This window comes from Peromyscus leucopus, chromosome 7 (assembly GCF_004664715.2).
Source record: "Peromyscus leucopus breed LL Stock chromosome 7, UCI_PerLeu_2.1, whole genome shotgun sequence".
In the NCBI taxonomy this organism is placed as follows: Eukaryota; Metazoa; Chordata; class Mammalia; order Rodentia; family Cricetidae; genus Peromyscus; species Peromyscus leucopus.
Window position 1 is genome coordinate 91,633,256 of NC_051069.1, and position 22,334 is coordinate 91,655,589.

At 48.0% G+C, this 22,334-nt stretch overlaps 1 protein-coding gene across 1 annotated transcript in view; it reads left to right on the forward strand.

The window, feature by feature from the left end:
• The window catches only part of Slco2a1 (solute carrier organic anion transporter family member 2A1), an 81,004-nt gene that overhangs the window by 17,407 nt on the left and 41,263 nt on the right, over positions 1 to 22,334 (forward strand). The gene's annotated exons all lie outside the window — the stretch shown is intronic.

Genomic DNA, 22,334 nt, shown 5'->3' on the forward strand with positions numbered 1-22,334 from the left:
TCACTCCAAAGTTCAAGGACACCCCCTCCCTCCGAGGCAAGCACATCTTGAGCCCCTGATGTGCATGTAGAGTGTACGTACTGTGATTGCTGTTATGTGTGTGGCCTAGGCACTCATGAAAGTGATTGGCAGGAATTAATTGATATTCAGCTCCCTGGTTGCCAGGTAACTCGAACTTCTGATGTAAGCTCCTGTAGTGAATGGAGGAAATTTGCTGGGCCTCTTAGATTGACCAGTGAAGACTTTCCAGAACTTTCTAATGTGCTCAAGTAAAAGCCAATGGATGTGAACCACTGGCCCTGAGACCTCTCTGAGCCGGAAGACTAGAGTAGACTTCTTGGCTGGGAGGAGCACCATGCTGGAATCCACCGGCTCTCTAGGGGCCCTCAAGACACACAGGCTGGCTTCCATAGCAGTGACCACAAAACACCAAGAGGAAAGCTCGACTATCTGTTCTCCTGAGACAGCCATCAGTGAGAAAACTACTACTTCTGGGTAGGACCACATGTTCAGACTTCCATCCATCCAAAGACTAGGGCAGGGACTGAGCTTGAACCAGATCATAAAATACTGTTAGAGACCAAGTGGCCCTTGTCTGGCTGCACATTCATGACCTCAGAAGTCAGAGTTCAGTTGGGTTAGGGTATCTGTCAAGTGGCTGGGGCTTTGTCCTGGCTTGGTGGCGCTTTGGCATCTCAGTTGTCGGAGGCGTCCGTGGGGGCTCGATGTCAAGCTGGCCTTCCACCTTATTAATGGGGGAAATGGAGTCTGGCGATGAGGCCCCTGCCAGGGACAAACAGGAGTAAAAGGCAGTTACGATAGTGGAATCAGTCTTGAGTGGGGAGATAGCTCAGCCCAGCACTCATAGCCCTCGGGTTTGATTCCCAGTACTACCAGAAAAAAACCAACAATGGAAGGAGGGAGCGAAAAAAAGAAAGGAAAAGGAAAGTGGGCTTGGTGTTTGTATTCTAACCCATCCCCTCCAGGATGCGAAGTTGAATCATAGGCAGAAAAGAGGCTCCCTGCAACCTCCTGCTGGCCTGACTGAACCCTAGAGGCCACTCCTAATGCCACTCTCTACCAGTCAGCCTCCCAACCACCTTCTCTGGGTGTGTGACTAAACTGTCACCAACTGTTTGCAAGACCAGAGATAACTGGTCTTGTCCTTGGTAGACGTGAGGTACCTGCCCGGCTTTCCCCCAGACCAGGCCTCTCACTGATCCTTTCCTCCCTTGTTGTCACTGTTCCTGTCTGTTCCCATCCCCGTACACTCTCTCTTTAGGGACCTCTCCTGAGGGACGACACACTTAGACAGCATCCCCCAGCTAACCGGGGCGCCTGCTCCCACACATTCTCCTTCAGCCCTGTGGCTGTGCCTCTCACCACCTGCTCTGCTCTGCCTCACCTTCTCAACTCCTCGCTTCCCTAACGTCACTCTGTCCTCTCTTGGCTCTCAGATGTCCCCTGCCATTGCTGGGCCACCTCAGTTCTCAGTCCTTTCCTTGCCGGGGATCCTCTCCCTTGGCTGCTCCCTAGCCAAGGCCACTGTCCAACTAGCGACTTCCTGCCTTGTTCTAGCAGCCTACCTTTCTCCACCCTGTCTGCTTTCTTTTCCTGTTGCAAGCCAACGACCTTTGGGAAAGGTCCAGCATGTGCCATGCCTGCTTAGAAGTCTTCAGTCATGGCAAGATGGAGAGGAACTCCTATGGCCCCTCTAGGGAGCCAATTCTCCTTTACAATTTAATTTCTTCCTGCCACGTGCCCAGAACTTTTCCTAGCTAAGCAGACCTTCCCCTGGTCCAATCACACCTGTTTTCCTTGTCTCCTGAAGGGACTGAAGATGGCCCCTCTTTTCCTCTCTGCTCCCTAAAATCTACTCATCCCCCAAAATCCCAGTTCCAGCTCACATCTCCAGGGCCACAGTCTTCACCCCACCACAGTACTTGTCACAGTACTTGTCACAGTACAGCCCCTGTGCCACCTCTCTATTGTCTGACCAAGTCTTCCAAGGAGCCTTTGCTGCGATCATTCGCATGGATCTTATCAACAAACTCATTCGCAAAGGGGATCCAGCCCTGTTTGACTCTTGATCTCTCATGGAATGTACTCGACTTAGGGAGCTAGTCAATAACTATCTACTTAGGGTCTCAAATGTTGATTTCCAGGAAGAACTGGCACTAATACACTGCCCCTCTCCCCATAGCCCTGGATTAAGGAAAACCAAACCTTTCAAAACTGGTAGACCAATGCAATTATAACATCTTCACTGCTGCCAGAGAGCCCCATCATCTTGGCTCTCAAAGGGTGAGCGTTCACCCAGCAGGAGCGAAGCTACATGCTAAGCACCCTGCAAATGGGCCCTATTAGTCTCTGAGCAATCCTCCAGGGCTATTCATAGTCACTGCTGTTACCACTCCTGTACGGATACAGGAGCTTAAAAATGATGCCAGGACTGACTTGGAAAAGGTGAGAATCCAATCCAGGTTCCATGCAACACTCAGGTTTCAGCCTTGCCTTTGAAACAAAGTCCTGAACCCACTGTATTATAACAGCTTCTGAGAAACGACAAAACAAAATACCACAAGCTGGGGTGCTTAAAACAACAAGGATTTATTCTCCTTCGTGTTTGAAGACCAGAGATTAAAAAAAAAAAAAAAATCAAGGTGTGAGTAAAGTTGGTTCCCTTAGAAGGCTGAAGGCATACATTCCACACCCCTCTCTTCCCTTCTAGTGACAATCAGAAATCCTGGGTATTCCCTGGCTTGTAAACACACCGTTTCAGTTTCTGTCTTCACTGTCACACATGTTCCTACCTGTGTGTCTTTCTAGCCAATCATCCTCTTATGGGCAAAAGCCAGTGGATTTGAGCCTCCTTTATATCAATAACCCACTATCTTGATTATAGTTCCAAAGAACCTGTTTCCAAATAATGCCAGATGTTGGGGGATAGGATGTTAACATAGCTTTCTGGGAAGCACAATTCAACCTGCAGTACCCAGCAAGGAGACTGGGGACAGAGAATGTCCTTAATGTTTTGTCTGAGTCCTAAAGGATGGAACAAGACCATAGCAAAATGTACTGGGGACCATTTGTAAGGCTATGGAAGAGATGTGGAGACTTGTGAGGGTGCACATCCTGACTTCCCTGCCACAGTCATCCACACATGGGGCTTTGGGTCCACACCTTTAGTACTCTGTTGGTAAAATCAGAGCTCCCGTGGCAGGACCCTCTCATCATCTACTGGAGGTCATGTGGTAGAACTGTGTTTGCAGCCTAAGGCAGAGAAGCGTTTCTTTCTCCTGAGGTGTCTGATGGAATGCAGAGATCTGAACTGGGTAAGAGCTTTTTCCCCTCTTCCTACCACTCTCCTCCTTGCCTCCGGGGGAGTCAGGGAAGATAACTGCAGAAGCCAGCTGGTTTTCCTACGGGGAGGGTGGGGTGATCTGCTCCGACGCATGTTGCATCTCTCTGTTGTGTTTTATTTTGCCTGATTTTTTTGGTTTGTTTTTTGTTTTGTTTTGTTTTTTTCAAGACAGGGTTTCTCTATGTCACTCTGGCTGTCCTGGAACTCACGCTATAGACTAGGTTGGCCTTGAAGTCAGAGAACTGCCTGCCTCTGCCTCCCGAGTGCTGGTGGTGCTGCTTTGCCTGAATATCTTATCCCGGCTCAGATGAACCTGCTCTGCACAGGACCAAACTTTCAGGGGTCTAACCTCACATTCAGAGTGATGGGATCTTGGCAGGGAGGAGGTACCTGTAAACACAGCCTGTAGTTCTGTGCCTGTGTAAGAACAAGTGTGTCTGCCAGTCACTGCTGATTATAGAGAAGGACCTGGTCTGTGAGCAGTGAGTGGGAGTAGACTCACCCACGGGTGTGCATGTGTAGACTCTGAAATGCCATAGCCTGGAGAGGGACTTTTACTTGGGAGCAGCCAGAGAAGACAGGTTGACAATGAGTGCGGCTGGGGAACCTACTCAGGGGAAGGGTGGACAGGTGTCTGCACCCCACACACATAATGCTCCTCAAGTCCTCTCCTCGTGTCCCTCATACACCTGTTCAGGGACCCACTACAGACTGCTGGAACTTCGTTCTCAGACCTCCACTGTGGCTTCCAGCAAGCGTGTTGAGGTTTCTCAGAAGGTCTCCTGGGAGCTGCTGTTGCTATAGAGGATGAATGGGTGGTGGGTGGACACACAGGCTGCCCTGGGCAAGGGTTTCCCTGAATGAAGATTCTTTCCCATCCTGCACAGACACTGACTCATTTCTGATGGAACTTGCTTGGCTCTTCCCTGGGTACCTCAGGGGCACAGCTTAACACTCTCTGCTTCTCATGCCCAGAAGAAATTGGGCAGCCCATTGTCTGCCAAAATAAACCTGTGGGAAGGATGAAAAGTCAAAACTGAGTCCAAGTCTTCGCTTCTTCCCATGGAGATGGATTTGTTGGGGGCTCTGAGCTAGAAATTGCCTCTAGGATTCTGAAGAGAGTAAAAAAAATCAACCCACAAGGATTTGCTAAGTCCAGTTCTTTGTCTCTAAATCTTTAAGGGGGAGGCAAATGGATACAGTGGGAGGAAAGTACCAGCTTCTACAATGAATTTACAACCTAATTTGACAACTTTGTATGCACTTGATGCTAGCTTTGGGGTGGCTAGGAAACTAGGGGGTCATATTTGACATTTATTTCTTGCCTTTACCCTGTTCATTGGTATTTATGGGGAGGATCTCTTCTTTCTCATGTTCACTCCACTCCTGTGGTCATTTCCTCCCCATTCCGCTGGCGACAGGTGTGTGCTGAGTGTCAGGAAGGCTGTAGGGTCGGGAACACTCAGGGTGGCTGTAATTGTAGTCTGGGCTCAGTTCCCTGAAGGAACAATGGAGAACTGTCGCTCAAGGGACATTCTTTGACGCTAGACTTCAGGAAGTTTCGGTAAGTTTCTTCAGTCCCACCTGGCCCCGAGGTCCCGCAGCTGCTTATAAAGCAATCACTCAGAGGCTCATATTAACTGCAAATTATATGGCCTATGGGTCAGGCTTCTTGCTGGCTAGCTCTTATAACTTAACCCATTCCTATTAATCTATATGTTACCACATGGCCGTGGTGTTAGCGGTCTGTGGGCATCTTGTTGCTCCTTGGGCGGCAGGCTCATGTCTCCCCCCCCCCCACTCTCCTTTCTCCTCCCACTGTCTCTCTTGGATTTTCCCGCCTGACTCCATCCTGCCCTGCCATAGGCCAATGCAGCTTTATTTTATCAACCAATCAGAGCAACACATATTTCCAGCATGCAGAAAGACATCCCACAGCACTAGACTGATGAGCAGGAGTTAAAGAGAAGAGGAGCTGGAGGCTGGGAAGGTGGATCAGTCAGGGAAGCACTTGTCATGTGAGTGTGAGGAGCCGAGTTCCATCCTAGCAGTCCACATTTAAAAAACAGAACTGAAAGCTGGGTGGTGATGACACACACCTTTAATCCCAGCACTCGGGAGGCAGAGGCAGGTAGATCTCTGAGTTCGAGGCCAGCCTGGTCTACAGAGCTAGATCCAGGAAAGGCACAAAGCTACACAGAGAAACCCTGTCTCAACATTCCCCTCCCCCCCCAAAAAAAGACAGAACTGAGTGTGGAGGCGTGACATGCTTATAATCCTAGTGCTGGATGAGAGAGAGTGTAGAGATGGGGGATCCCAGGGGCTTGCTGACCAATCAGCTTATCCTACTTCTCAAACTCTTGGTCAGTAAGAGACCCTATCTCAAAACAAGTGAGTGGCAACTGAGGTTGTTCTCTGGCCTTCAAACATACATACGCAGATATGCACGCGAGCACACACACACAGATGTGTATACATCCACACAAAGATGTGCGCACATACATACATATACACACAGATGTGCATACACACATACACACGCAGATGTGCATGCACACACATACAACACACACAGATGTGCATATACACACACAAATATAAACACACACGGGATGGTAAAGCACCCTCTAAGGAGAGCATTTCTCACCATCGTTTGTTGCCCCAACAACACATGACCTGGAACACATGACCACACCACAGCACTCTTTCTACTCAGCTACACCTTTCAGCACTTAGCACCAAGCACTGAATGTAGGTGGGTCGGGACCCGAGAGGTGGGTTGTGGCCACTGTGCTGGGAAGCTTAGGGAGGGGGAAGGTGGATAAGAGTTAGAGTATGGAGGGCATTGTAGGCTGGATACAGGGCTTGCATTTCCATCTAAAGTGGCGGGAACCAACAATCTTGTCACTGATCTGCTCTGGTCTCCATTTTCAGAAGATGCTGCCACCTAGCAGTCCTTTCTTACAAAGACCAAAGGCAAACTGACATGGCCTCTTGAAAGTCAGGAGAGTGAGGCCTTGGAGATGAGGCAGGTGGTGACCGAAGGGACCCCAGGGAGCTTTGGGGAAGCTGGTAATGATCTAGTTTTTATTATGGCCCCTGAAGTGTAGTCCACTTGGGAATCTTTTCAAGCTGTACTCTTATAACATATGAATTTTCTGTGTAAATGTCATACTTCAATAGAAGGGTTCTCAAAGACTCCCCTGGCTAGGTTTAAAGAGTAGATAGGAGCCGGGTGTGGTGGTGCATGCCTTTAATCCCAGCACTTGGGAGACAGAGACAGGTGGATCTCTGGGTTTGAGGCCAGCCTGGTCTATGGAACAACATTCCAGGACAGCCAGGGCTGTCACAGAGAAACCCTGTCTCGGGGGGCATGGGGGAGAGTAGATAGGAAGGAGGAGAAAGTAGGGATGAGAAGGGAGATGTGACAGTGACAGTGGCTGGGCCATGTGAGAGCTGCTGGTGGCAGAGACTAGAGAGGGCTGAAATAGATGAAGGATATAACAAATTTGAGATTTGACTTGGATGTACCAAGGGCAAAAGCTCGAATCCAGAAGAGGCGGTAGGAAGGCATGAGTGGTGTGGGGCAGGGCCTTGATGGGAAATCAGTGGAAATAGGGACACAGTTGAGAGGAAGTCAGTTTGAGGAGGGAGGGCTTCAGTAAGCAGCCAAGCTACCACAGACGGGTGAATGAGACACCAAAAGAAAATGTGTGTGGAGGCACTAAGGACATCCTGGGTACCATCACATCTGGTGGAGAGTGAAGAAGTCTCTTACCAAGGTTTTTACAATGGAGGCAGAACAACTAGAGAAAGTGATATCACGTATTGCTGTGTTGTTCCGTGTTGAATTAGCTGGGTGTAGTTCTACACACCTGTGATCCTGACATTTGGGAGGTAGGAGTTCAAGGCCAGTCTAGGTTATATAGCTAGACCCTATCTTCAGGGTGGGGAATGGTGGAGAGGAGAGGAGGAGAGGAGAGGAGAGGAGAGGAGAGGAGAGGAGAGGAGAGTTCCCTAGAACTTAGGTGGTTTTTGGAGGATCCACTGATGGAATTGTCAGGAACTGTCAACTTCAGCAAAAACAGTTTCTGTGGCACCTCCTTCCCCTGAATCCTCATAAGAGTAGGCACTGCGGTGGTATGACTTGGTGTCTGTGGGCTGCTATCATTTGCCAACTGCAAAAGGAGATGGTTTGCAAGTGCCCCTGGGCTGTAGTCACCTTCTCCACGGGCACAAGGAATCATTCATTCCCCAGGGTCATGTGAGATGAACTAGGTTTGCAAGCATGTACTGAGCATGTACTCTGTGTTGGTCTGTAGGTATTAAAGTGAGAACATCCAAGCCTGAAAAACAGAGAAAGGAAAACCAGTAAGAGAGACAGACTAGATGATGTGGAGGCTGTCAGTGCTGTCCCTCAGAACTTCCTGGTGGCCATTTTCCAATTATGGTGCCATAGGACCCCGCCTTGAGGTCAGCTCCTGAGGTCCTCGACTCTCGTTGAGTCTGTGTTTGTATTGTAGTTTGCAGTTACTCTGTCTGAAAAACTGGCTGCCCTTTGCTTGAAGGCAGGAAGGGACGGGCTTTATCTTCAAACCCTTCCAGGATGTGAGAAAAAATATTGACATCCCATCTTGTTACCAGAACAAAGATGAGGAAGGATATAAAATAGCAAGAGTTTCCATATTCGCAGGGTCTGAATGTCCTTTCCCTGCCATAAACGCAGTCAAAGCATGTTGCCCAACCGCGGCTTCATTTCAACCTAACAAGCGACTCGGAGCCAACTTCCCCCAAACACAAGATGGTACTTGTTCTCCATTAAGGAGTGTTTTACTGTCTTAAAAAAATAAATAAAAGAAACCTTCAGAATCTCTAGAAAAGAATGAAATTGAGCATAGATTGACATGAGCACCAGTGGTAATGTGGGGTCCAAGTCTTTATTTGCCAGGAAACCATGCTTCTAATTAATATGATACAATCATACAGCTCGCATGCTTGCATTTTAATCCCTCTTAGAACTTTTTTCCCCCTAAACTTTCCTAAATCTGTGACATTGAAAGTACAGAACCCAGATGTCACCCTCGGGCAATCTCTCACAGTTTGCTCTTCCATGTCACCCTGTCACCACCTCCTTGCAGTGGTCTGCCTCACCCATTCCTGGTGCTGAGCATCAGACAGGACCGCCCCCCTCCTGGGGGGTGAGGGGGGGGACGGACCAGAGCAGTGCCAAACAGCCAGCACAGGAGGCCATTTATGGCCCCTGGTGTGGTTGGGAGTACGGAACCTTCACTGAGTCTCCGTTTATGCCCCAGCTTTAAAATGAGAATGCATCGGGGAAAGCCACAGGCTTCATTTCCACAGCGAGCAGCTAGATCCTTTTACTTCAAAGGATACCCCAGGACCCCATCTTATCAAAGACTCTGGTGGTAATATAACCCCAGGTCCAGCTCCCCAAGTTGCCTGCTTCCCTATGAAGGAACAAGGAAGTATCTTGCATCTTCTGTATTCCTTTTTAGAGTGCTCTGACTTTGTTTTTTTCTTTGGTTGGGATTTTTTTGGTTTTTTGTTTTGTTAACTTCCAAGAGCCAGCAGGACACTGTCTTATCAAAGGCCTATTCTAGTTCACAACAATACTAACTAATAATCCTGACCATATCGTGACTTATTTCTCCTCTGAAGGACACCAACTTGGAGCCTGGGCCGGCTATTTTGAATCTCTGAGTGTTATCTTGTGCAGACATTCCTTCCTGTATGGAAATATACTTGATTTCCTGAATCACTCTGTGAAAGAGACATTTCTCAGTGAGGCACTGCGCTATGGCCCACTGAAGGTATAGGAGGCTTAAGCAGACTCAATGGCTATCTGAGACCTTCTACCCTAGGGCACATCTGATTCTTTGATTTATTTCCTTCATCCTTTGGAAAGAGTAAGAAGGATTCCCCATCCCTCTTCCAACAATGAGGACCTCTCAGGCGAGTCCCAAAGGCACCAATTCATCCCTCTCCTTTTCCAGCTTTCTGAAATGCCTGACAACATTGGAAAACATCTTCATCTCTGTTGCAATCAGGTGCCTTGAACCTGGGACCTCCCCATTCAGCTCTTAAGCACCGGTGAACTGGCAGCCAGGAGGATGGGCTGCGGGCAGGGAGTATAAGTGGGATGAGCACACATCCAGGGTCAGTTCCACCATCAGGCCAGCTGGCTGCTGTCAGAGGCACACCTCACTCTCTGGCAGATTCAGCCAACTAGATAACACCATCAAGACCTGAGTGTGGGGGGGGGAGAAGGAGGATCTGTTTACACTTTGGAGGTTGACATTTAGTCCACTGCCCGGGATATAATAAATGGTCCCTTAATGATGTTTTTGACGCCACTGTGGTATAAAAGTATGCCCACACCACTGCCCTGTCTTCCAGTTTCAGTACAGTGTTCACTAAAGTATATGAGGTAACCAACACCTTGTTATGAAATAGGCTTTCTCTTAGATGATTCTGCCTCCATGGTAGGATGGTATAAACATCCTATTCCGCAGGTGAGACAAAGCTGTGTGTGAGGGAGGTTAAGAACATGGTGTACTTTTCTATGTAGGATATTCTTTATTTATGAGGAGTTTATTAAAAATGTCTCTTGGAGCCTGTCTATTTTTTATTTAAAAAAATAGGAGCAGAAGGTTGGAAATAGATTGGGTTTGTATTTCAAGATGGCAGGCTGAGCATACGTTCATCTCTCTTCAGCTCCAGCATCCCCATTGCGATGAAAATAATGAGTAAGGATGATAAAAAGATATCAGAAACCATTAAAAGGGGGAAGACTCTCTGAATGGATGAGACACTGTGGAATGGGCAAGGCTTTGAAAGTACTGATGGGTGGGATAGCGTGGGAGAGGCAGACTCCAGTGCCTTCAAGGGGTTTTCAGTGGTGGCGAACTTGAGGCCTTCCAGAGCCGCAGAGACAGCAGGTACATGTAGACATGTGGGTCATGAGGCAGACAGCTGAATTTTTGGGGTCAGGGTCAGGAAGAACCCAACTACCCTTTCCTCATGGGTCAAGGGCACTATCAGCTGGTGTGGGGGGAGGGGGAGGGTTCCAGGAGGCAAGCCCTGTTCCTATGGCTTCCAGTTTGCTTGCCACAAGGTGGGATGGTCTAATAATACTAAAAGCACTGACAGAACTATGAAAAGTTGGGAAGAGCAGGGAGAAGGGCACGTCTAAGTGAGCAGACTCCTCATCCATGATGGTGCCTACTCTACAGTGACAGAGCAACAAGTTCCAAAATAAACATAGACGGTTGAGTTGTATGATCAGGAGACGCAAAACCTGAGCTGTGGAGCAGCAGGGGCTGGCTGCGTCTGAGTGCCCCCTGGGTTCGTTTCTCTGAGCCCTCTGTGCTGCTTGAGTTTTTAAAGCAAATGCATATCATTATATTGATTATAAGATGAAGGGGGAAAATAAAACGTGTAAAGAAATATAAACAGATTTTAAAGTCCCGTATGGGATCTGGTTGATGGAGGCCAGGAGTCCCTATAGACCAGAGTTGTTCAGTGTGGTTTGAAAATCTCCTTGGCAAGAACTCCATTCCTCTGAGCAGTAGTATTCCTGATGTCCTGGATCATCGTCAGCTCCAGCTTAGAGAGAAAAGAGGAAGAGAGTGGTCTCTGAGGCCAGATTGTGTGTGTGTGTGTGTGTGTGTGTGTGTGTGTGTGTGTGTGTGCACATATGCATGAGTATATGTGCACCTGTATGTACACTCGGTATGTATGTGTGTGTATGTGCAGAACACATGTGTTCAGGAGTACAGCGACCACGGGTCAGCGGGTCAGTTTCAAGTGATGTTCCTCAGGACAGCCATTCACTTCGTTGTTGTGGAGACAGCATCTTTCTCTAGGACCCGAGTCTCCTCCCCCAGGCTAGGCTGGCTGGCCGGCCAACTCCAGAGACCCTTCTGTCTCTGCCATCGCAGTGTGGGATTGCAAGTGCACACCACTACACCCATCTCTTTGGGGTTTTTACATGGGTTCTGGGGATTGACTGCTTATGCAAACACTTTGCAGATCCTCTCTATCTCCGGTTCCTAGCCATCTCCCAGGTCCTCTCTGAGGTCAAAGAAGCTAAAGCCGGCAGCCAAGGTCTCAGAGCAGCTTGGGCAGAACTCGGAGCCACCCAACGCTCTTGTGGAGTGAGAGGGATGTTTCTTTATGTCTGTTTTTTTCCCTCCCTTCCTCCCTCCCTCCCTTCCTCCCTCCATCTCTCCCTTCCTTCCCGCCATTGGGAAGGACTGTTTCTTCTAGTCCACCTTGACAGTTTCTTTGAGAAGCAGACAGCGACCATCTAGGGATGGAAGTGCTGGGAGGTCACCAGCTGATGCTCAGTCAGACCACCCTCAGGCTGCCACCTTAAGGCTTTTCATCCTGCTCTCCAGCTCCAGTCGGTGTCCTGCATCGCCTCAGGGAAGTCACATCCTAGTGGTCATAAGGACTCACGAGAGCAGAGTTCTGGCTCCCTGAGATCAGGGTGCACAAAGTCAGATCTGGGTGGCAGCAGGGCAGCCACTATCTGGGCTATAACCCCATGGGTTCATGTCAGACCTGCCTGGCAGCTCCATAGCCTGCCAGTGCTTCTATGGTCCAATGCCAGTGGCCACACAGCTCCATTGTCTAGTACAGGTAAATACGAGTCACGCACATGACACTGAAAACATGTCTAGGTGTCCTTTGACCCTTTCCCACTTATCCTGAGTTGGCGGGGTTCCCTCCTCACCCCGAGTGCTTGTTGCTACAGTTGTCCTCCTCGTGTCACTGGGACCCCTCTCTCTGCGGTCATGGGCTTCCTCTCAGCCTTCCTTAGGTCATTGGTCTTAATGGCCAATCTCCGCCCTCCCCGCCACAGCTTCCATATTTGCTAGGACTGAGGACGAGGGCTGGAGGAACAGGGCTATGAGCATGACTTTCCAATTTGGGATTCCAGTGGTAGTGGTGCACACCTTAATCCCAGCACTTGAGAAGCAGAAGCAGGCAGATCTCCCTCACATCGAGCCCTGCAAGAAAGTTTCCCAGCTAGGCATGTGTTGCCTGACTTTCTCTGCAAGATGTATCTACAAGAGTGCTGTGTGAATTGCACACACACACACACACACACACACACACACACACACACACATACTCCCCGTAAACGTAGGTAGGTGTTTGGGTTAGCATAGACTCACAAATCTAAATATTTACATGAGTTTTAAATCTTTCAGCATAGGCCCCTTGAATAAACAAACATTCCCACGACATTGTCAATGCTCATACTTAAAAAAAAAAAAAAAAAAAAAAAAAAACAGAAACCTGTTTGTAGAATGCCCTTCAAAGCGTCAGAGTATTATTTTGAAAACCTTCATGCTTGTGACTTTGTCTTCAAAGGAATTTTCCTTTAGTCAACTTTATTGAGGTCTAGTTTGTCTATAATAAAATGCACAGTCTTTAAATACAAACTCTACCTGTATAAATATCACTGCCGTAAAAATGTAGATGATTTCAACAGCATCAGAAAGTCGCTGTATACATAGTTGCAAATCTTTAACTTTTGTAGTTTGGGTTTGGAATACTCAAGAGCCATTCTGAGGGAGCCAGGTAAGCTAGGGGACAGCTGAACTGTGCTTACAAATTACAGCCACGTCAAAGGGAAATTTTATAAACGATTAAGACTGGTCATTGAGATGAATCTGCAGTGCCCTGAGTGCCCACCCCAAGACAGAGTTTCCCTGTGGAGCCCTGGCTGTCCTGGCACTTGCTCTGTAGACCAGGCTGGCCTCGAACTCACTGAGATCTGCCTGCTTCTGCTTCTCCAGTGCTGGGATTAAGGTGTGCACCACTACCACTGGAATCCCGAGTGGCTCTTCTGCTGGCTAAGTATTCCAGACCATAGGCTACTGCAGCGTTTTGAAGACACAATGCTCACTTGCCAGCTCTGATCCAGACATTGCTTCAAGCACTGGGGCTTATTTATTCCGAAAATCTCCAGACATCTTTTCTCCAGGAAGTCTAGAGCCTGTTGAGGAAATATCAATAAACAAGATATGTGTTCCATAATTTGTGGAAGCAAGAAATGCCTGGAGAGAGAAGGCCAGTAGAACAAGGAGATAGAAAGTGATTTATAGTAGTAATCCTTGGAATGCATCTTTGTTTACTATTCCTTATCTTTCTGTGAAGTATTCTGGAGAGCTCTATCATCTATTAAATGTAACAGAGTGGAGCTCCTAGCTTTTTATAGGTAAAGAAGGGTGGGTCGAGGTTCTGGGAAGTTCAGTCAGGTAAAGAACTTGCCTTGAAAGCAGAAGGACCAGAGTTCAGTCTCCAACACCCAAGTAAAAAGCCATGTGTGGTGGTGTGTGCATGTAAGCCCAGTGCTGGGGAGGCAGACATAGGAGCTCCCTGACCAGCAGGGCTAGCCTAATCCACCAGCTCCAGCTGCTGGTGAGAGACCCTGCCTTAAAAACAAGGCATATGGTTTCTGAGGAATAACACCTGGGGGTTGACTTCAAACCACTTGTGCACACACACATACACAGAGGTGGCGGGGATTGGTTTAAACAAAGCTGAGCAGGTCTTTAATGAAGGACTTAGAGCCTTTGGCATGCTAATGGAATTACAGATTTTAAGGGGTAGGGTTGTAGTATGCACCTATCTCCAGGGAATCCCATTGGATTTGGAGCACGTAGAACAAGGAGCTGCCTCGGTAGCAGCCCGTATAGAGCACACTCAGTTTCCATGTCTCATGGCACACAATTGAAAGCCATAGAGAAGTTCATTTCTAGGGGTGAGGGAAGAGTGAGTTAGGGCAGCTTGGGCACCCAGCATGGTGCCAAGAATGCTAAACGCACCCCTTGGGTAAATCTTTCCACTAAGGTGTTACAGCTCCTGGGTACTGTTAAAAGAACTGCGGGTCAGAGTGACCATGTTGGTAGACCAGGCTTTCTTACAGAGCCAGGATCTGAACCTAGTCCCATATGTCTCCAGGATGGCTTAAGTGAAGTGCTGGGGGGCTGTAAGGCAGTCAGCATGCCCTCTCTACTCCAATGTCAGTCTATAGGTACCCTCAAACCACGCCCTCTTCAAGGGATGGCTGTTACTTCTTTTCTTTTCTTCCTCTCCTTTCTGGCTATGAATGGGTGTTTGGTAAGCCTGAACAGACAAGGACATAGTCTCCTGGTTCCATCCTTGTGAAATGGTGTGCAGGGTCAGGTGCCTGTGACCCTGGCAGTGGCCCCAACCAACAAGCTCTGTCCACACCATCCCTCTCTGGCGTTTTCTTTCCCTGGCATCTTCTGCATCCCATCTGTCTCCATCTGCAGAATCCCCTGGACTATGGCTCAGGTCCGTATCAGCACCTCTGTCAGGGAACCAGTGAGGGGCACAGAGCGGCCAGGGCTTCAGCGGCCAACACTGGTGTGAGCTTGGTGGCGAAGGGGCAGGGATGTGGAAAGGCTTAGCCCATCGGTGAAGATGCAGGATTCCAGTACTTACTGGAAATAGCAAAGTCGTTCGTATCTTTCAGGAAAGGCTTTGAGGCAGTTTCTCTCCCACCGTCCCCATCTTCCTCTCAAGAGACAGCAGAGGAAGTTGGCAGGGATTACTCACTCCTGCTAATTCATTACTAATTGAAAAGAAGGGAGATGGTTCTTCTCTGAACTCAATGCTCAGAAACTAAAGTCTACCAACTCAGAACCGGCTGTCGTTCCTTCCCATACCATGACGCTTCTCTCAGGCCCCTTTTCACCTAGGGCCTTTCCTCCTTCTTGGCTTTTGATCTTCCATTTAAAGTCAGTGACAATTCAACTTCAGTGGGAGTCTCTGACTTGGTCCCTTCTCACATGTCTGCTTCCCTGGCTGGACCTTAAGTTCAACCCTAGTTGTTTTCTCTCACTCCTCTGTCAGATGCCACTCTTGTCACCAAGCCTTCAAGATACCTCTGTTCAAAGGTCATCAGTAGAGTGAACTAGATATACAACTGAGCCTCACCCCGGATAAGAGGATACTGAAGGGCAGGAGAATACTCTAGATAACAAACCAAAAGATTTGGTGGAGACTGTGAGCAAAGGTATGGACACTGTCTTAGTTTAGGGTTCCTATTGCTGTGAAGAGACATATATCACTTTTTTTTTTTTTTTTTTTTTTTTTTTTTTTTTTTTTTTTTTTTTTTTTTTATTTGCTGTGAAGAGATCTATTCTATGTATACATCTTATAGAGGAAAAGCAAAAAATCTTAATTATAGAGGAAAGCATTTAATTGGGGCTGGCTTACAGTTTCAGAGGTTTAGTCCATTGTCACGGCAGGAATCATGGCAGTGTGCAGGCAGACATGGTGCTGGCGAAGGAGCTAAGAGTTCTACATCTGGATCAGCAAGCAGCAAGAAGAGAATGAGACACTAGGCATGACTTGAGCATTTGAGACCCCAAAGCCCACCCCTAGTGACACACTTTCTCCAACAAGGCCACACCTCCTAACGCCACTCCCTATGAGCCTATGGGGGACATTTTTATTCAAACCACCACAGACACTGTTTGTGCTCTGAGGACCTTTACGAGATGACCTTGACAGTGTTTGAGGAGCAAGATGTACAGCAGCAGGGTTTGGAGGTGCACCTCCCCCAGGTGCTGAATAACAAAGCAAGCCCAAACCCAGTGCTTCAAACAATAGCACCGTTGAGTTTGCTGTCGCTTACGCCAGCTGTGCGGCTCTTCAGCTGACAGGAGCTCATTTCTGTCGACATCAAAGGCTGTCTGAGGGAATGCTCAGTAACCTGTCTGGCGGTTGACAATAGTAGATGACTGAAACCATCTTGGTTTGGGGTGGGGAGTGTGTCAGCCCAGCGTGTGGCTTCCTCATGAATAAGGAAGGCTAAGCCTCCTTACAACGCGATGTCTGGGTTCTACTGTCACAGAAAGATCTAGGCAGATTCTCTGCTCACATTTAGGAGCTGGCCTCAGCAGTCACAACTTCACCTCTGCTGTCTTCTGCTTGCCAGAAGCAAGTAGCTATGACTGGCCCATGTTCAAATGGATAGAGTGTACACCCACCCCTAGATGGAGTCATTGTCACACTGTAAGAGGTGGGTGTGACTGGGGGGGACACTCATACGGCTATCTTTATGAATATGATCAACCTCAGCAGGCTATGGAGACAAAGGGGCAGACAGGTATAAGCTCTGTAGTATAGAGGCTATCACACCAAGGGTACCAGTTTTTATCTCATCAGAATCGGGAGCCAGTGAGATTTTGATTTGATCAGACCAAATCCAGAGATTTTTCTTCCGGGGTTAAGGGGAGGGGGTCGTGGCTAGGCAATGTCTACCCCTGCCCTCATAAGGTAGCAATGACAAACCAAAGTTCAGTTTTATCAACGTTCACCCCAAGGAACCAATGAGTTTATTGAACTTACTTCTAGAGCATGGATGAGGGGTCATGGAAAGGAATGTGGGAAATCATAAAAAAGTCTTACTGAAGGTCCACATCCAGTGTGGGTGATAGTTTCCCCATGGCTACATAGATGGAGCCCCTCCCTAATCCTTCCCAGCCTATGGGAGAGTAACTAGATACTCAGGTGAGGGTCCCACGACCCTCCCACCACTCCTTCTGTGAGGGAACATCAATTGTCAACAAGCCCAGCTGTGATGACCTTTTACAACTGGACATAACTGAATTCATAAACACGGCAGTGTTAAGTCCCAATGAAATCAGGACAAATGTCTAACCGTGGTGCCTATTAGCATTCCTGAGTCTGCTCCGGCTTCTAGTCTTGCTCACTCAGTACCTCTGGCTCCTCTCAGGTCTTTTCACTACACTCCACCTTAACCTTCTCCGTGCCAAGGGCTTTGCTTCCCTTCACCCAGCTTCCCTTTTCTATACAAACCTGCCTTGCAGGCCACGAGCTCTCTTGGTCCCTGGCACCTCTCTTGGTCCGCTTGCCTTCTCTTCTTTCTTCTCGTCCTCTTTCATTGGCACTGGCCCAGTTCAGTCTGAACTCTCCCTCATATCTACATTAAAATCCTTCTCTGCCGTGACTTGCAGCAGTCACACCCTCATTTTCATTCAGGCAGTAGTTTGGCTTCAATGACAGTCCTGTACGAGAGACCTGCTTGCATTTGTATGAGAAAAAGCTGTCTTTGGGGTAGTATGATGGAAGCTTTGGAGAGACTTCACGGAGACAATTGCAGTGTTTCAGGGTAGAAATAGTTAGGGCCTGAGCTAAGGTATAAAGATGAGGGAGGGACTCAGGTATGAGAGACACCAAGAAGAGATCGTAGGGTCAGGTAATAGGCAAGAGTGGACATGAGTAAGGGGTCACGTAGGAAGCTTCCTGGTTTCTTACTTGGGAAACTAAAAGTTATGGGAGTGTGGTAGTTTGAATGAGAATGGCCCCCATAGGCTCAGACATTTGAATGTTTTGGCTATAGTTAGTAGAACTGTTTGGGAAGGATTAGGAGGTTTGACCTTATTGGAGTGGGTGTGTCACTAAGGTGGGCTTTGAAGTTTCAAAAGTTCCCAGTTACCTCTCTATCTCTCTGCCTCAGGCTTTTGAATCAGATGTAAACTTTCAGCTCCTGCTCCTGCGCCATGCCTAACTGCCTACTGCTATTCTTCCCACCATAATGGGGGAGACTCTACTACCTTCTGGAACCATGAGTCCCAAATTAAATGCTTTCTTTTATGAGTTGCCTTGGTTGTGGTGTTTCTTCATAGCAATAGAAAGGTAACTAAGACAAGGGGTGAAAGGAAAAAGAAGTCTGTAGGAAAGACGGTATGTCACATCTGGAGAGTGACTAGTCTGACTGGGCTGGAATATCCAGGTAGACATGTCCAACAGACAGTAGACTACACGAGAGTGCAGAGGTCTGGGGAAGTTCTTGAAGAGGAGCCAAGATTGACTGCCATGGGATTGTCAAGAGAATGCACGAAAAAGAGTGCATGTCCAGAAGAGGACTCAGGCAATTGTAGGGTATTAACTTTCAAGGATGATCAGAGAAGGAGGCTCCAGCAGAACATTTCCTGTTAGATTGCTTCCTTCCTGAGTCCAGCCTGACCCAGGGAACAGTCCAAGATCCAGTGTGTTTTGGTGTCTTGTGTGCATGAACAGTGATCAGACTGGCTAACCCTATTATCTTCACTACCATCACCAACACCTTTACCATCACCTTCACCAACACCTTCACCAACACCTTCACTAGCACCTTCACCAGCACCTTCACTTTACTCACATCTTTGCCATCACCTTACCTTTACTCCTCCCAAGACTTTCACCGCCAGCAACACCAATACCATCACTATCACCTCCACCCCATCTTTGCTAATACTTTCTGTCCTAGTTAGCGTCAACTGTCAACTTGACAGAACCTAAAATCATCCCCCTCCCCCTACAAAAAGTCTCAGTTGAGTCATTGTGTCAATGGAGTTGATCTGTGGGTATGTCTGTGAGGGATTGTCTTGACTGTGAATTAATATAGGAGAGCTCAGCACACATATGGGCGGAAAAAAGAGCTCAGCACACTATGGCAGTACCATTCTCTGGGCCGGTGGGCCTGGGCTGTGGAAGGAAGCTCGCTCTATGAGAATGAGTCTGAGCAAGCCAGAGAGCAATGTTCCTCATGGCTTCTGCTTTAAATTCCTATTTGAGTTTCTTCCCTGACTTCCCTCCGTGACGGACTGTAAACTGTAAGATTAAATAAACGCTTTCTTTCCCTCAGTGGCTTTTGGTCAGAGTGCTTTATCACAGCGACAGAAAGGAAACCAGAGCACCCGCTCCTCATCACTTCCACCATTGCATTGTTTTCACCCCCATACTCACCTAGTCATCCCCAGCATCTTCGCCATCATTAACATTGTCTTAGTTAACCTTTCTGTGGCTGTGATAAAACACCACAAACAAAGGCAAATGAGGGAAGAAGGAGTTCAATTTCTCTTACACTTCCAGGTATCAGTAAGGGCAAGGAGACAAGGAGGGCAGGGACCTGGAGACAGAGGACGCTGGTGCAGAGGCTGTGGAGGAAGATTACTTACTGGCCTGTTATTCATGTCTTGCTCAGTTTGCTCCTTAGTACTCAGGACCACCAGCTCAGGGGTGGCACTGCCCACAGTCATCTGGGCCCTCCCACATCAACCATCAATCAAGAAAATGCACCACAGGCTTGCCCACAGACCAATCTGGTGGGGCCATTTTCTCAATGAAGGTTTCCTTTTCTAAAAAATCATTCTATCACGTGTCAAGCTGACCTACATCTAGCCAGAACAAACACCATCACCTTCACCAACATTTTTCACTTTTCTCACCACTTCCTCTTCATTATCGCCTTCACCTCCACCCCCACCCCCATCACCTGTAACAACATCTTTACTTTATCACCACTTTCGCCTTCATCATCGACTTCCCCTCCACTGTCACCATCAACACCGATGCTGGCTGTCACATCACCTTTATCAACACCTTCACAATGACCATCCTCATCACATCCAAGTTCTGTGTCTGCTTTTCCCTTTCTAATCCTCCACCACACAGAGATGAGGAGCGCCAGAACACGCCACTCAGCCCAGGAATCATGAGCCATGTTGTCCACCAGCTTCTGCTTCAGGTCCTTTTTCAAAACATACATTTGGGACTGAACTCCCACTGATTTTGATTTTGTGGATCTGGACTTGAGCCTTAGACTCCAGACACCCCCAGGCCCTCTGTCCTCTGTTTTTACCCCAAGTGGACTTCCAAGGATCAATGACTTAGCTGAATTACCTCATAATTGAGAAAACTAAGGGCCCAAGAGAAGGGGCATAACTATGTAGAGGGAGATATACATTCAAATTCCATCCACTCCACACATCTCAAGTGACAAACACCTATGCTGCAAAAGTAACTGGCAGGCAGCCAGGTTGCCCATCTTTGGACCTCAGTTTCTCCATTTTGGAAATGAAACTGGGACAACAATCATTCTCAAAAACTATTTATTACAAAACATTGAGAAGATTCAAGCCCATGAAAGAAAATACATGAGATGCTTTCTGGGACGCAGGACTGGAGAGGTGCCTCTGAATCCTGGAAGGCTCTCCTTTGCTGAGGTTGTTGGGGCTCAGAAGCAGGCAGCAGTTGGGAGAGGTGTCTGGTGTCCTGAGTGCTATGACCTTCTTGGGTTTAGAGGCCATGAGTATAGATGGACATGCAGTGAGTTCTGGACTCCGTCACAGAAGCCTCAAGTTGGCCTCACCAAGGCTCTGTGCTAGCCGCTGGGAAATTCCACAGGTTGGAGGGAGGCTGCAGAGAGGTAGGCTCAGTGTTGGAGGGAAATGAAAATGAAGAGAGACTCTCAGTTATTCTTCTCAGACACCAGCCCTTCAACTAAGAGGATAACTTTCACAGAGTATGGAACGTAGCAGCATCCCACTCTTCCCTGGAGGAAAAGCATAACCCAAAGGAAACTTCCAAGCACTGCCTAAGGATGTGTCTTGCGGGCGGCAAGAATATATCATAGAGATTCAGCTGTGTATTAAAGCTGAACTTTGACCGGCCAAGTGTCTGTCAAAAGGCAGAGCCATTTATTCTGAATATTTGGTGTTACCCAGCCTTTAATATTCCAGCTGTCTTCTGCTATGAAATCCTTGCATGCCCAGACCAATTGGTAAACAAACAGTTCAGCTCCCCAGACCTGCTGAACTACTAAGTTACTAACTGCCCTGCTGAACTTAGGAGACCTGCTGGTGGGAGAAGCCTGGCTTTGTTTCCTGTGCTAATGAAGCTCAGACCATCCCCTCGCCTAGAGGAGGCCTAGTGGTTCTCCAGAGCATTTTGACTGAGAACAAAAGAGGTTTTACATATCAAGGTGAGAGATAAAACAACAGTCCTGAGGAGGCAGGGAACCACATGCCCAGGGAAAGAAAAGGCAGGTATTTTCTGTAGACAAGGTCAGAAATGCATGGCGAGAGAGAAGAGAGGACCACAGAGGTTCCATAGAGGGTAAGCGGATCCCGGGTAGAGTTTTCTGAGGGCCAGGAGTAGAGAGCAGCAGAGATGGAGAAAGAGGATACAGAGGACGAAGATGAGGCTGAAAGCACAGGAGTTAGTCCTTAGCTGGACTATGAGCTCGGGAACTGGACAGAACTGTAGTTATGGAGACGGGATTTCATCCCAGAGAAATAGAGTAGACGGATATATAGAGCTTGGTATGTCTAGAGTTATTCCTGCCTTGAATGCCTGGTGGAACTATAGCTGAACTGATGTAATTTTGTCTTAGAGGAATAAAGTTAACAGACATAAAAACATAGTGTACGTAGATTTTCCTTCCACACCTGACATAGCAAAGCCCCCTTGGACTTTTGGGAACCAATAGATGTGGGACGTGTAGGACTTGGTTCCTGCTCACACAACAGCTGAGATCTCAGGAGGGCTGAGCCTGGAGCTGAGGACACCATCAAATTCCTCTTCCGCCATTTATGAACTCACATTTACTCAGCACACACAGGACAAGGCATGTGAGGCCAGGTGGGACACAGTGACAAATAACCTTTGGCACTTCTCCAGGGCCTTGAACATCCATCCAGAGGGGAACAAGTCCAGTCATAGATGTTCTTAGTAAGAGGTCAAGGTAGCCCTGGTAAAAAGCATGGTAGGATGGAATGAGGATAGCCATTCAATTAGATGGTTGGAGGACTGGGCCAGAGTATCTTCCTGGAGGCAGGAGAGCTGGGCCTTGGAGGATGGAGATCGGGAATGGAAGGCAGGTCAGGAGAAGCAGAGCATCCCAGCTGAGGGCTCACTAGTATCACTGAGAATGGTCCATATTGAATAGAGGATGACTTTCAGCCCTCCCAGAGCTCAGGAAGAAGACCAGGTAGCAGTCCATGGTATACTGTGATATGGTTAGGGAGCAACCCAAGGTGCCAACGGCTCTTGATGCTTGTCTAAGTCAGGGCCTTGCTTGGGGATGATATTCCCCATGGGTTTAGTGGTCTCT